Below are 16851 nucleotides of genomic sequence, written 5' to 3' on the forward strand. Positions count from 1 at the left end.
CCAACACCGCGGTTCCTGGTGTGTCCGCTGTGCCGTGCGTGTGATCATTGCTTGTACAGCCCTCTCGCAGTGTCCGGAGCAAGTATGATGGGTCTGACACGCCGGTGTCAATGTGTTCTTTTTTCCATTTCCGGGTGTGTATTATTCGCGTTGGTGTGCAGAACGTATGAGACAGGCGATATACCATCCAAGTTTCAAAAAACAACATCCACAAGCTCGCAATGTTGCAAGAGACGACAAGTGAGGGAATTAGCGCACAATTGGTATAGTAGACCATGCATCCGAGGTGCTGACAAGAATAATGTACAGAAGAGTGGAATAGAAAATTGAGGATTGGTCGAATGACGATCAGTTTGGTTTTATGAGAGGTAAAGGCATCAGAGAAGCAATTCCTACGTTGAGGATGATACTGAAGCAAGTCTAAAGAAAATAAAGATACTTTATAGGATCTGTCGACCTGGAGAAAGCGTTCGACAATGTCAAATGGTGCAAGAAGTCTGAAATTCTGAGAAAAATAGGGGTAAGCTATACGGAAAGACGGGAAATACACAGTATGTACAAGAAAGAAGAATGAGAAACAGGACTGGAAGACTACGAACGAAGTGCTCGGATTAAAAAGGGTGTAAGATAGGGATGTAATCGCCAACCTACTGATTGATCTGTAAATCGAAGATGGAAACATGGAAATAAAGGAAGTGTTCTACAGCGGGATTAAAATTCAGGGTGGAAGAATATCTTCGCTGAAGTCATTGCTATCCTCAGTGAAAGAGAAGAATTACAGGATCTGTTGAATGGAATGAACAGTCTAATGAGTACAGAATATGATTTTTTAGTAAACTGAAGGAAGACGAAAGTAATGAGAAGTAGAAGAAATGAGAACAGCAAGAACCCCAACATCAGGATTGCTGATGACGAAGTAAATGAAGTTACGGAATTCTGCTACGTAGGCAGCAAAGTAATCCATGATGGACAGAGCAAGGAGGATACATAAAGCAGACTAGCATTGGTAAAAAGGACATTCCTGGCTAAGAGAAATCTATTGGTATTGAACGTAGGCCTTAATTTAAGGAAGAAATTTCTGAAATTGCTCGTTGGGAGCACAGCATTTGTGGTAGAGAAACATGGACTGTGGGAAAACCGAATCAGAGAGATGCCACAGGAGGATGTTGAAAATTAGGTGGACTGTTAATGCAAGGAATGAGGAGGTTCCCTTGGGAATCGGAGAGGAAAGGAATACATCGAAAACACTGAGATGACGAAGGGACAGAATGATAGTACGTGTTAGGGCATCGGAGAATAACTTCCATGTTACTAGAGGGAGCTGTAGAGGGTAAAAATTGTTGACGAAGACAGAGACTGGAATACGTCCAGTAAATAATTCAGGATGTAGGTTGCAAGTGCTACTGTTAGGTGAAAATATTGACACAGGAGAGGAATTCCTGGCGAGCCACATCAAACCAGTCACAAGACTGATGTCTTAAAAAAAAGATATTTGCCTTTTTGTCTTGGCTTACTCACATTTCTGTAGTTTGCTGGGCTACAAGTGTACTCACGAACCGTTGGCAATAGGTAGAATGTTTCCTGCTGCCCGTCAGACTTTTTACTTGGATGTTCTGACCCCCAAGGGGACCTTTGATCCACACTTTATTCAGTCACGAACTTTGCATATTTTACATTATTGTTACGACACGCCCTAGTCTGACCACTTCTTCAGGAAGCTGATGGAGCGACAAGAGCTGGCCAGCACCTCTGAAAGTAAAGTTGAGCAATGCTACATCTCCGGCGAGGTTTCTTCAGCAGCCGGCTAAACAAGAAGAGCAGAACAAATAAAGTCATCGCCACCCAACGAGGACACCCAGATGCTGCAGGCCTGCTGTCTCTTCTGGTGTGGGGATGTTGCTATGGAGAAGTACTGGCCAGTAGACACTAAAAAAAGGCCCTTCGCCCCAAATCTGGCCCTCATTCTCAGATATGTTCAAATGTATTCAGTTGTTCTTAGATGGTCGCCCAAGTTGTTTATCCACGACCTTATGGAGGTTTTTACAAGATGCCAACCACAGCCCTATCTACCAGCAGCTGACTTCGAGGTGGAGACTGCTGCAGAGTCAGATGATGTATCATATCTTCTACCAAGAACTTCACCCCCAGTAGCGGCAGGTAGCAGCCTCTTCTGGGGACTGTATACTGATGACTTAGCGCCTTCCCTCCACTGGGTCTCCCTCTCGGTGACTACCTCCTGTTGGTAACCACCTCTCTGGTGGGATACTAATTTAATCCTGGGCTTGGGGCAGCCTTGTCTCTCTGCTGCTGTGCATCATTTGATGCAGGCTTCCATCGACATTGATCATCGAGGGCAGGCTCACTTTCGACGTCAGTCATGCTGGGGGGTTTGAGTACCTTCCTATCCTGTGTTTTATTCCATGACACCATGCAGGCCAGCACCCTAGACAGGGCTGTCATACACTTGTAGCGGTGCATTGGTGCTAGGGGTGGAGCGGTCTATCTGTTATTGTGGGCAGCTCCTGAAGGTTCTCATCGATACTGATTGTCATCCAAAGTGGGCACACGCCTTCTCTCTTGATCTCTTCGTCATGCTGGAGGCTATATTTCGAGTAAAATGGTTCAAATGGCTCTGAGCACTATGGGACTTAACATCTATGGTCATCAGTCCCCTAGAACGTAGAACTACTTAAAGCTAACTAACCTAAGGACATCACACAACACCCAGCCGTCACGAGGCAGAGAAAATCCCTGACCCCGCCGGGAATCGAACCCGGGAACCCGGGCGTGGGAAGCGAGAACGCTACCGCGGGACCACGAGATGCGGGCTATATTTCGAGTACACGCCTTCGGCCTTGATCTTTCGATCTCACTGGAGACTACAGTTTGAGTACCATCCTACCGTATCTCGTATTCCATGCCACAAGGTGGTCCAGGCTTCTGGACGTTGGCGTCATACACCAGCTGTGGCACATGGGGTCTATGCTAGGTGCAGCGATCCTCCGGAACCCAATGGGTAATACTGCTTATGCTTGCCATTGCCCATGAGTACCCGTTGACAACGGCTTGCTGAGCTCTGTCGCTCACTATGCCATTCCAGGCTCGATGGTTTCTTCTCCAGCAGCGACAACACCTCCGTACACAGCCTGAATAAAAGTCTGATTCAGTCGGGGACAAATTATTAGTAGGTCTGCCACTCCCAGTCACCGCCACTATTCTCAGTCATGTCCCAGCAAAGGTGGCAGCTTTACTTCCTGAGTACTATCTACTGACCTTTGCATAGCCATTTCCTCTTCCCTAGTAGAGGTCATACCCCTGGCCTCAAAATCATGTTCGTAAGTCATACTACAAAGAGACAGACATTTAATATGAGAGACAGCAGCTATCAATATTTGTAACATACATAGTGGAATGCAGCAAAGGAATAATAGTAACAAATCAGAGTTAATGTTAGTTCATGAAAAATAGAACACAGAAAAATTACAGTAAGGTGTTTTAAACTCACATCCGTAGCAGCAATGGCCTTGAGGGAAGTGGTCAGAGAGAAAGAAGAACGTGATACAACACAAGTAATGAATAGAGGGCCAAAGAAATTATCCTGCCTAATTGAGAAACAGAAAGAGAATGAAACATAATTGGGGAAGATGGAAGCATTTGCTTTACGATTTACACAGAGAAACTGGTCATACACATTGAGTATTTAGGTAGTGCTGTTCTTTTTCTTAAATGCAACAGGGCACCGAGTTTTGCGTGGTTGTTCTAGAGGTGCACAGCAGCAACAAATAAGGAGTTTGTTAATGTCTTTGTACTGTTTTGTTTTGTTTTATGTGTGGAGATAGCTCTGATACTAAATAATTGTAATGTTACACATATGTAGACGAATTATTTCGCCACCTGGAATTGGTATGAAGTGAACTGGTTTGTACGGCTGAACGTTAGTGGTACGACGTGGCCAGCTTAACCAAGGTGCCACAGGTGGACAAGCTGCAGCGACCACTCCAGGGGAGTCGAGGTGGAAAGGCATCAGCAAAGGTCCAGAAGTGGCTAAGTCCCGGTACAGGGAATTTGGATGGTGGTCGATCGCCTTAAAGGGTCAGCTGTGCACCAGCAATCGCAGAGTGCCAGACAAGCTAAAAGATGGTTCCTTACACCTCTTTGAAATTCGACAGTAAATCATAGTTACGTAATAAAGCAGATCTGAATACATCAGTGATCTCAGATATATGTGGCACATCCAATGACACAACAATAATTTTAGCATCTTTAAAACTACAGAAGTTAATATTTCACACTGACTAAATATTGTCGTAATGCACCTTTGAAGTAACAACGTTTGAATGCTTCATGCGATTTCAACAAACAATATCGCAGATGATAGCATTGCTCTATGGCTAGCATCCCTGAAAGCTACAGATCTGTATCTGTTTTATTTCTTGATTTATTTTGTTTCTTGTATTTTTTCATTAAGCAAATGTTTTTCAGAACATCATATTCTCCTTAATAACACAGCAAATGAATGCAGCATAAATACCTCATACCTTGTCACACTTGTGCACTTATTTAATGAATATGTTACTGTTTTTGGCAGATATTTATTTAACTCTTGATTACAATTGCTAATACAAAACTATGCTAATCTGGCATCTGTCTATGTTAGCTGATATCACTATTGTAAATTGAAAAAAGTTTCTTCTATTAATAAGATATAATTGTTTAATCATTATTTAATGTGAACACACTTTCACAAGAATGCTAGCTAATTTGTTTATGAACAAACTGTTATTTATGTCAATTGCAAATTATGTGAGTGTAATTAATGTTCATAACATTTCCTTATCTAAATATTGTAAATTATTAGGTTAGTGCAGGACGTTGTCGAGTTGATTCAAATAATGTCTGTAGAAACTAAGAACAATGCATTTTTGGTGGGAATGATCTTCAGCCATTGCAAAAGCAGGCAGTGGCGGAACACCAGTGTAATAAAGTGGAGACAAACACTTTTAGAGTGAGGAGCTCAAGGGAGCGATACTAGGCATTCTTCATTTACATCTTGACGAGAACAATTTCACGTTGTTTCATGAAGTAGGCAGACCTTCCGGTGATGCAGTGCACTTTTTGGTCGATTAGCTTAGAGATTCTTGGCAGTGAATGTCCACTACGATACTTTCACTTCTACTTTTGTTTTGGAAGAAGACAGGCCTGCCTGAGATATTGTGCGTTATTTGGCTCCATATGTGATTTTATTTTTTTGTGTGTCCTCAGCTCGTGGTCTTGCGGTAGCGTTCTAGCTTCCCGCGGATGGGGTCCCGGATTCGATTCCCGATGGGTCAGGTATTTTCTCTGCCTCGAGATTACTGGTTGTTGTCGTCTTCCTCATCATTCATCCCCATTACGGTCGGAGGAAGGCAATGTTAAACCATCTCCTCTGGGACCTTGCCAGTCGGCGGTGCGGGTCTGCCACATCGTCTGCTACAGTCCTCGGAGTATGGGATCTCACTGTCATCATCATCCAATGATTTGTACTGGCCGGTGAACGACCGCTACAATAAGTTTTTCAGATTGCATTTTGGAATTGACATTAGACAGAGTTTGAGTTTCTACTCATTATCTTTGCGTGTGTTAAACTGTAAATCATCACTTTGAACTATTCTGGGCTGTTGAGCATTTACACTCCTGGAAATTGAAATAAGAATACCGTGAATTCATTGTCCCAGGAAGGGGAAACTTTATTGACACATTCCTGGGGTCAGATACATCACATGATCACACTGACAGAACCACAGGCACATAGACACATGCAACAGAGCATGCACAATGTCGGCACTAGTACAGTGTATATCCACCTTTCGCAGCAATGCAGGCTGCTATTCTCCCATGGAGACGATCGTAGAGATGCTGGATGTAGTCCTGTGGAACGGCTTGCCATGCCATTTCCACCTGGCGCCTCAGTTGGACCAGCGTTCGTGCTGGACGTGCAGACCGCGTGAGACGACGCTTCATCCAGTCCCAAACATGCTCAATGGAGAACAGATCCGGAGATCTTGCTGGCCAGGGTAGTTGACGTACACCTTCTAGAGCACGTTGGGTGGCACGGGAAACATGCGGAGGTGCATTGTCCTGTTGGAACAGCAAGTTCCCTTGCCGGTCTAGGAATGGTAGAACGATGGGTTCGATGACGGTTTGGATGTACCGTGCACTATTCAGTGTCCCCTCGACGATCACCAGTGGTGTACGGCCAGTGTAGGAGATCGCTCCCCACACCATGATGCCGGGTGTTGGCCCTGTGTGCCTCGGTCGTAAGCAGTCCTGATTGTGGCGCTCACCTGCACGGCGCCAAACACGCATACGACCATCATTGGCACCAAGGCAGAAGCGACTCTCATCGCTGAAGACGACACGTCTCCATTCGTCCCTCCATTCACGCCTGTCGCGACACCACTGGAGGCGGGCTGCACGATGTTGGGGCGTGAGCGGAAGACGGCCTAACGGTGTGCGGGACCGTAGCCCAGCTTAATGGAGACGGTTGCGAATGGTCCTCGCCGATACCCCAGGAGCAACAGTGTCCCTAATTTGCTGGGAAGTGGCGGTGCGGTCCCCTACAGCACTGCGTAGGATCCTACGGTCTTGGCGTGCATCCGTGCGTCGCTGCGGTCCGGTCCCAGGTCGACGGGCACGTGCACCTTCCGCCGACCACTGGCGACAACATCGATGTACTGTGGAGACCTCACGCCCCATGTGTTGAGCAATTCGGCGGTACGTCCACCCGGCCTCCCGCATGCCCACTAATTCCTTTTCCATTTCCTGGAAATGGAAAAAAGAACACATTGACACCGGCGTGTCAACCCACCATACTTGCTCTGGACACTGCGAGAGGGCTGTACAAGCAATGATCACACGCACGGCACAGCGGACACACCAGGAACCGCGGTGTTGGCCGTCGAATGGCGCTAGCTGCGCAGCATTTGTGCACCGCCGCCGTCAGTGTCAGCCAGTTTGCCGTGGCATACGGAGCTCCATCGCAGTCTTTAACACTGGTAGCATGCCGCGACAGCGTGGACGTGAACCGTATGTGCAGTTGACGGACTTTGAGCAAGGGCGTATAGTGGGCATGCGGGAGGCCGGGTGGACGTACCGCCGAATTGCTCAACACGTGGGGCGTGAGGTCTCCACAGTACATCGATGTTGTCGCCAGTGGTCGGCGGAAGGTGCACGTGCCCGTCGACCAGGGACCGGACCGCAGCGACGCACGGATGCACGCCAAGACCGTAGGATCCTACGCAGTGCCGTAGGGGACCGCACCGCCACTTCCCAGCAAATTAGGGACACTGTTGCTCCTGGGGTATCGGCGAGGACCATTCGCAACCGTCTCCATGAAACTGGGCTACGGTCCCGCACGCCGTTAGGCCGTCTTCCGCTCACGCCCCAACATCGTGCAGCCCGCCTCCAGTGGTGTCGCGACAGGCGTGAATGGAGGGACGAATGGAGACGTGTCGTCTTCAGCGATGAGAGTCGCTTCTGCCTTGGTGCCAATGATGGTCGTATGCGTGTTTGGCGCCGTGCAGGTGAGCGCCACAATCAGGACTGCATACGACCGAGGCACACAGGGCCAACACCCGGCATCATGGTGTGGGGAGCGATCTCCTACACTGGCCGTACACCACTGGTGATCGTCGAGGGGACACTGAATAGTGCATGGTACATCCAAACCGTCATCGAACCCATCGTTCTACCATTCCTAGACCGGCAAGGGAACTTGCTGTTCCCACAGGACAATGCACCTCCGCATGTATCCCGTGCCACCCAACGTGCTCTAGAATGTGTAAGTCAACTACCCTGGCCAGCAAGATCTCCGGATCTGTCCCCCATTGAGCATGTTTGGGACTGGATGAAGCGTCGTCTCACGCGGTCTGCACGTCCAGCACGAACGCTGGTCCAACTGAGGCCCCAGGTGGAAATGGCATGGCAAGCCGTTCCACAGGACTACATCCAGCATCTCTACGATCGTCTCCATGGGAGAATAGCAGCCTGCATTGCTGCGAAAGGTGGATATACACTGTACTAGTGCCGACATTGTGCATGCTCTGTTGCCTGTGTCTATGTGCCTGTGGTTCTGTCAGTGTGATCATGTGATGTATCTGACCCCAGGGATGTGTCAATAAAGTTTCCCCATCCTGGGACAATGAATTCACGGTGTTCTTATTTCAATTTCCAGGAGTGTAAATTACTACAAGAACAAACTTCAGGTGATCTGATATCTAATTTTTATTTGTATATTACGTATAATACAGGCAGTTTATAGCAAATTTTTAGTCATTATTGGCATTAACATGAATACCCAGGAATCAATGATACAGAGTTATTGTATCTGCAGTGAGATGCAGCTGCCTGTATGACGAGGACGTTAATATTTAAATGAGTTACAAACCTTCAGATGAACAGTTGTCTTATTTCTGTTGTTATGTTAACATGATCTGGGGTATTAGCAAGAGTAGATTCTGTATATTTTAGCTTAAGGTATATGCATAAAAGTTATAGTGATTGTAATGGACTAAAGCTGTTTGTATGGCTGTACATTTTATACTTATAAACCATGAACTAAAGTTCTTTAACTGTTGATCTATTTTTATTCTTACATTAAAGTGATCTGGAATATTGGCAAAGGCGGCTTCTGTTTGTTCCAGCTAGAAGTAATATGTATAAAACTAGTGATTTATGTTAGTAATAGAGGTCTTTAACATTTATAAATATAGTACAGGTTTTATTCTGTGGTAGGATATTACAATGACACCAGTGTAGTTAGAATGTAAGGTGAGGGAGGGGGGAGGTCGTTGGGGGGGGGGGGGGGGGGAGGGGGATGTGGAGCCGGTGTAGTGTTCGTTAGTGGTTACTTGTTTTGAACTAGTAGGTCTTCAAAGTTCTGAAGGAAAAATTTGTTTCTCAGTTCAATTTGACAATTGAGTAGGTAGTCAGGTGCTGTATTTGTGTAGATAAATATTTCAACTTCTTCAAGAAGGTCAAGTATTGTGCCTTTGTTGGCAAAATGGAGTATTTGGAGATTCTGTTCTATGTTGTTTGCAGAGTGATTGTGTTGGGCAAGATGTGAGGCGAAGCTGGACTTATTCAAGTTGTTAAGACGGAGTGCATCTACGTGTTCTTTAAACCTTGTGAAGCTTCTACCAGTTTGTCCAATGTAGAAGCTTGGGCGCGAGTTGCAAATGAGCTTATACACACCTGACTTTTGATACTGTTGTATGGTGGTTTAGGTGCTGTGTATGATTTTATTTTGTATTTTGTTGCTGGTGAAGAAACTTGTTTTTATGTTGTATGTCTTGAAGAGGTTAGCGATTTGGTGAGAAATCTTCCCTGGGAAAGGCAGGCTTATAAATGTGGTCTTCTTGTTTGTGGGTGGTTGTTCAGCAGTTGTTTGATTTAGTTTTGCTGTATGGATTAGTTTATCTATAATTGCAGTGTTGTACCCAATGCTGCTGGCAACTGATTCAGTAATTTCTGTTTCTTTTTGTCTCTCACTTGTGTCCATTGGTATTTTAAGCATGCGATATCAGTTCTATTCTTCACGGCTGAAGGGCTTGCAACAAGATAAGTTTTTATTGGAATATCAGAAATTTAGTCATAAAATCCATCAAGAAAAATAATAAAACAGAAACTACAACGATGTATATGGTGTTGTTACGTGCTGAAGAAAATATAACTTTATAAATTCGTAGCAGCACTTCCACTTGTCGACCAGCATGATAGGACCCCGAACTAAAAGAACATGGCATAATCAAATAAGGAAAATAATCATCGCGGTAAAACTGAGTTACGCCGAGTTTTTCTGTGGATGCTGGAAAAGTTCTCGCCTCCGCATCCGCCCTAGTTCTTCTCCAGGTGGTGCACAGCCTACTGCCTAGAAGCGTGGCCGGCCTTCCAGCATCTCTGGATGCACCTGAACTGGCGACGGGCGAGTCTGGACCTACACCGACCTCCGCCAGCCGCCATCGATCAGACGTCAATAGAGTAGCCAGCAGGGCGCTGCAGCCAAGAGAGACGGGCCGCACCCGATACTGTCGTCTATGTCGGGACAGCGCACTCACTAATTTGACGAAACCCCGTTGAGTTGTTTACAAAAAGACAGTGAAATTGTAGTAGGGACCTTTATTATTACAAAAAGGTGTTAACGATTAGAGTAAACAGTGATTTAACTGTAAGGATTGGCGATAAGGGTAGGAGGCAGTTCGGAAGTAATGATACTACGAGGGTCACTCCAAAAGAAATGCACACTTTTTTTTTTTAAATCCATCTTTTATACTACATGTTTGACAGTTTTACAGTGTGTAGATACATCCTTTAGGAACAATAATTTCATTTCAAATGGCTCTGGGCACTATGGGACTTAACATCTATGGTTATCAGTCCCCTAGAACTTAGAACTACTTAAACCTAACTAACCTAAGGACAACACACAACACCCAGCCATCACGAGGCAGAGAAAATCCCTGACCCCGCCGGGAATCGAACCCGGGAACCCGGGCGTGGGAAGCAGGAACGCTACCGCACGACCACGAGATGTGGGCAATAATTTCATTTCTCCACATAATCTCCATCCCTCTAAACTGCCTTACGCCATCTTGGAACGAGCGCCTGTATACCCGCACGGTAAAATTCTGGACCAACCTGTTGGAGCCACTGTTTGGCAGCGTGCACAAGGGAGTCATCATCTTCAAACCTTGTTTCACGAAGAGAGTCTTTCAGTTTCCCAAAGAGATGATAGTCACACGGAGCCAGGTCAGGACTGTAAGGCGGGTGTTTCAGTGTTGTCCATCCTAGTTTTGTGATCGCTTCCATGGTTTTGTGACTGACATGTGGCCGTGCATTGTCGTGCAATAGCAAAACATCCTGCTTTTCCGATGTGGTCGAACACGACTCAGTCGAGCTTGAAGTTTTTTCAGTGTCGTCACGTATGCATCAGAATTTATGGTGGTTCCACTTAGCATGATGTCCACAAGCAAGAGTCCTTCGGAATAGAAAAACACAGTTGCCATAGCTTTTCCAGCAGAAGGTGTGGTTTTGAATTTTATTTTTCTTGGGTGAATTTGCGTTATGCCACTCCACTGACTGCATCTTCGTCTCTGGTGAAAAATGATGGAGCCATGTTTCATCACCTGTCACAATTCTTCCAAGAAATTCATCTCCACCATTCTCGTACTGTTCCAAAAGTTCGCTGCATACCGTTTTACTTGTTTCTTTGTGAGCCACTGTCAACATCCTGGTAACCTAGCTGGCACAAATCTTTTTTAACGCCAACACTTTCAGCATTCTACAAACACTTCCTTCCCCTATCCCAACGTAGCGTGACAATTCGTTCACTTTGATGCATCTGTCACAGTCACCAATTCGTTAACTCTCTGCACATTGTCTGGAGTGTGTGCAGTACGAGGCCCGCCGCTGCGGGGACAGTCCGCAATATTGCCATGCCCGCTTTCATCACGTAACCTGCTTGTCCACCGACTAACTGCACTGCGATCGACAGCAGCATCTCCATACACCTTTTTCAACCTCTTGTGGATGTTTGCCACTGTCTCGTTTTCACAGCACAGGAATTCTATGACAGCACGTTGCTTCTGACGAACGTCAAGTGTAGCAGCCATCTTGAAGACATGCTGTGACGGCGCCACTCACGGGAACAGGTTGAACTATGTCTGAAAACAAGCGGGAAGCATCTATCTACACACTGTAAAACTTTCACACGTGCAGTATGAAAACTGTATTTTTACAAAAGTAGTGTGCATTTCTTTTGGAGTGACCCTCTTATTTATCAGAGAATGTAGTATTGAACATAGTATAATAAAAAGCTTAAAGAACGAAAAATGAAATGGAGAAGGATAAAAGCGAATTAAGAAATGGTAATATGGAAGTAAAACATGATATCAAAGAAATAAAAAATGATAACCAGGCAATACGTTTAGCAGTAACACAAAAAATGTCAGGACGAGGAATTCAGTTCGAGGTTCATGATATTTAGTTATAAGCACGACAAATTACCAAAAGAAAGTAAAAAACTAACTGAAGATACACTATGTGATCAAAAGTATCTGGGCGCCTGGTTGAAAATGACTTACAAGTTCGTGGCGCCCTCCATCGGTAAAGCTGTTATGGTGTTGGCCCACCCTTAGCCTTGATGACAGCTTCCACTCTCGCAGGCATACGTTCAATCAGGTGCTGGAAGGTTTCTTGGGGAATTCTTCACTGAGTGCTGTACAGAGGAGACGTATCGATGTCGGTCGATGAGGCCTGGCACGATTTCGGCGTTCCAAAACATCCCAAAGGTATTCCGTAGGATTTAGGCCAGGTTGAAAATAGATTCTGAAATAATAGTTGAACAAAAGCCGGGAACTTCTACTGATACTTCACGATAAGCCGCACAGGGAATAACTCGGATTGAGGAGCTCTCCAGTCGAGTAGAGAAAGCAGAAAGGCAGTTGATGGAAACAGGCAAAGCCATTAGGCGTACTGGATTAAGTATACAGCTAGCTTCATCCAGAAGCTACACCCAGAGTTCAATGTGAGCTCAGCAGAAAACTCTGCAAGTAAAAAGAAATGTAATACAGGAGAAAGAGTCGTAAATGGAAATTGTATTAGCCACACTCAACGAATTCCTACACCTGCTGCGAAATATAGGTGACAGGAATTCCTGATGGAGAATTCCAGAGACCTAGCTAACCGATTCCTGGAATTGAAACCTGAGGGTACAAACCATCCAATAACTTTGCTGAGGACATATTAGGACGCATTACCTGCCTCATAGGATTGTAAAAAGAGAATAAGATTAGTGATCAGTCATTTAGAACAAAGACAATCCAATGGAACGTCATTAATGATAATCATTTTAATAACTGGAATTGTATGACAGCCATTTCAGTCATAAATACAATTTTTCTAGGTTGTATGTCTTATAACTAACTGAAGTGTAATGAGTGATACTGTGATAGGATGGCACTTAGTAAGCGAATTTTAGTTTTACCCAGAAGAACATCACACTCTTTGTGAAACTGTAGCTGATAACTACAAGGCCCCAAGACAGTCGGTGTATTTCTTCTGCTTTCGGTGTCCGCCCCCGGTAGCTGAGTGGTCAGCTCGACAGAATGTCAAGCGTAAGGCCCCAGGTTCGATTCCCAACTGGGTTGGAGATTTTCTCCGCGCAGGGACTGGGTGTTGATCATTTCATCCCCATCGACGCGCAAGTTGTCGAAGTTGCGTCAAATCGAAACACTTTCGCCCGGCGAACGGTCTATCCGACGGGAGGCCCTAACCACACGACATTTTCTGCTTTCGGTTACCGTAAAATAATCTACCCCCTAACTATAATTGCTTAGGCTTCCGCGGCCAGAGTCAGTCGACATAAAGGTTTTCTGGTTATGGTACCGCGTCATAATGTATTAACTAACTATTCTATATACCCTTTCCGGTAGTTGCTTTGACCATCAGTTTGTATCGTAATTACTTAAAAAAGGACATGAGCACAAAATTGAGCTCATTACCCCTAAAGAAGAAACGAAGCACAAGAACTATTACACTGCATTGTGAACAAACAAGGTACTGTCAAAATCTGAGGACAATTTTTGGAATATGTGTGAAACAAGTCTCAAATGTGCGAAAGTGTCGAGGAGAACTTAAACCCTCACAGAAATCCAGTCATTACTATTACAATAAAGGGTAAAGGAATGTTTCGTAATTTCTGTAGCGCCTGTATTAGATGTTAACTTCCAGAGAGCAAGGGTTGTTGTGTAATGTCTTACGGATTGATTGACATTGCTAGAGAAGGCCGAAATGCACGCTATAAGCTCACGCAGGATGGCGTGAGGTCTGAAACAGGATACTTAATGAATGCTATAAAGAACAGTACGTAGCTTCTAGAATACTTAACTTTAATCCATCATTTGTATACATCGTTCTTGATGAGGCATGCTTCATACGATAACTATCAATTGCTATGGCGCCTTGCTAGGTCGTAGCCATTGACTTAGCTGAAGGCTATTCTAACTATCTTCTCTGCAAATAAACGAGGCTTCTTCAGTGTTGCATCGCTAACTAAGTCGTCCGTACAACTGGGGCGAGTGCTAGTAGGTCTCTCGAGACCTGCCGTGTGGTGGCGCTCGGTCTGCGATCACTGACAGTGGCGACACGCGGGTCCGACATGTACTAATGGACCGCGGCCGATTTAAAAGCTACCACCTAGCAAGTGTGGTGTCTGGCGGTGACACCACAGATATAACCTGTGTTACGTAAATAGTTAGATAATCTGTGGGGGACGTATTCGATTGATTCAGTTGAGGAAAGGTATCGCGGGAACCACTGTTGAATTATTTCGGAAGGACTGCTGTTATTAGATTGGGAACTTCTACTATTCGGAAAAATAAGGGAATCGTTATACGCCATGAGGCCGATAGCGTTCTAGTTATAGCGGAAAGGATATTTAGCCGAAGGATGGTGGAGGTTTAAAACCGCAGGTCTAGTTTCACACTGTATTAGGTACTATTTTTTCTCTATGTGTAAAAGTCTTCCCAGCAATATGACACGTAAGTTACTATCTGATGTTTTCTGCACGGTCGTAACTACACCACTAAGTGGACAACGCCTGTCAGTAGACTTACCGTTTTACGTCCAGATGTCCACACCTCAAACTTGAACTGAACCCCAGGGAAGAATAAACATTAATGGCATTAGTGCTTGCTCATGCCACATGTACTTGGAGGTACTAATCCACCTAAGAACCTACCTCTCCGAATAGTTATATTTATTAGTCTTCAAATGATGTAAATACTGATGTAATCTCGTTCAATACATTGTCCTCTCGTCACCAATAAAAAAATACCGTTACACCCTATATATGTACTTGATACTAATTCCCATTCCGAAGTACTGTTGTTAACAGGACACAGGACAAATTAGTACCTCTAGCCTGTTCCTTCAAGAAACTGAGTAGTATTATAGTCTTCTTAGAAGTAAACATTGTTTGTACGGAAATGCTGTGTGTCGGGTAATGCTTTTACTACGTTTGCACTCGTCGGGAAAGAAATTGGGTGTCCTCAAATTGGGACCGATGCGATTAGTCACAACAATGCTATTCATCGAGTGGAATGTAATCATGTAATTCACCCTTGCTTAACCATCTATTGCTTATATGCTACAAAGCATAATTTAGCCTCGACATCGTGTGTTTTGAGGATAAAAGATACATTTTGTTAGTAACAAAAAGTTCAGTATGCTTCTCGTGAACAATGGATTCTGATGGTATTCCCCGAATACGTCTGTAATAAAGTGATCATGGGCTGACCTATGTACCAGTGATGGTATACACGTAGTCAGAAATAAAAAAAAATTGTAGACAATACCAAACGGTACATAATGTTTTTAGAATTGTCAGAAACAAATCATTAGATTATCTATGTCGCCTCTTCTAAGGAATAATTCACATGGGAATTTAAAGTAAACGCATGTATAAAATGATATTTCACGTAAGATAATGGAGCGGATAAGGACGAAAACTGAAATGGCACTGACGTAGGTGATCACAGAATTTGCAAATTAACTCTCTCAACCTCTCTGATACTTGAAATGTTTTGTTTTACTTTAAATGGAAATATGTTTCTCTACCAATATTATTCTAACTAGGGCTACCGGAAATTTCAAGATGCCTATGCTTGCTTTGTGCACTATAACTTAACATACCTGAGCAACCTTCACTTTGCTTCTGATACTGTACTGTTTACCTCTGTCACAAAAACTTTGACAGTCAGTGGGCGAGAGTAATCTTGAATGCAGGCTTGAATGTCGCATGTAATATGACTAAATACATAGAAAACAAAATTGTGCAAATTATCAATGAAGCCAGATAGCTGTTGAGTTTTTTACGTCTAGAGTTGCTGATAAAATAACTAGCCAGAAAGTAAAACAAGTAAACAGTTGAATGAAAAGGGCCTGCAGCGTGCGCAAAATGCAAAAATTGGAAGTAGTGGGTACTAATAGATTTTGTTAGGACAGTAAGACAAATGCTTGTAATACCAAACTCATTCAGCCACAAAGGGTTAACCAGCCAGTAATTAAAAGGCCCATGTACACAAGGAGAGTCTGGAAAGCAGGAGGAGATTGTAGTGGAGTGCGTAGTTATAATACTAATGAAAAGAAAAACGGAAACAGAACCGAACACTGTTTGGACTACTTTTGGATCGGCGAAAGGAGCTCCCTGAATTGCAATGTTCTGGACATGGCTGCTTCGCGTGCTTGCCACAACCCACCATGTAACGCGATTTTGTACATATGTCTACGGCAATACCTCGGTGTTGTCACAGCAGTAAGGGCTACTCTTTTCGCTTACAGCCGTTTGCACTATACGACTGGAAGCCAGCAATGGTGCTGCTAGCTGCCAGGGATCTATACGCCGACTAGAGTACAGAATAAAAGAAAAGATTAACGCATTTTTCACCTCTTGAAGAAGCACACCGTCACTGTGGAGTGATATATATATACTGGTCAATGCAACTAACGACGAAGCTATAACCATTTATTTCAATTATAAAACAAGCTGCGGGCTTGTTTTTCACCTGCAGCATACTGAAAGTTCGTAAATCATGTGTAAGTGTCATTCCTTTACATAGAGCGCAGTCAGATGGATCGACACGGGGAGGTGACAGAAGGGTAGAAACGAGCTATCGTGTTTGGATGTCCCCAAGAACACAATGTAAGTGTCATGCCCTGCTTGTTGAAGCATCAGTTTGGCCTGTCCAGATTGCCTGCAAGGCATGCTGTCATCACTCGCGGCCACGTGACACCGCGTAAAAACAATTGAAGCGG

This window comes from Schistocerca americana, chromosome 1 (assembly GCF_021461395.2).
Source record: "Schistocerca americana isolate TAMUIC-IGC-003095 chromosome 1, iqSchAmer2.1, whole genome shotgun sequence".
Lineage (NCBI taxonomy): Eukaryota > Metazoa > Arthropoda > Insecta > Orthoptera > Acrididae > Schistocerca > Schistocerca americana.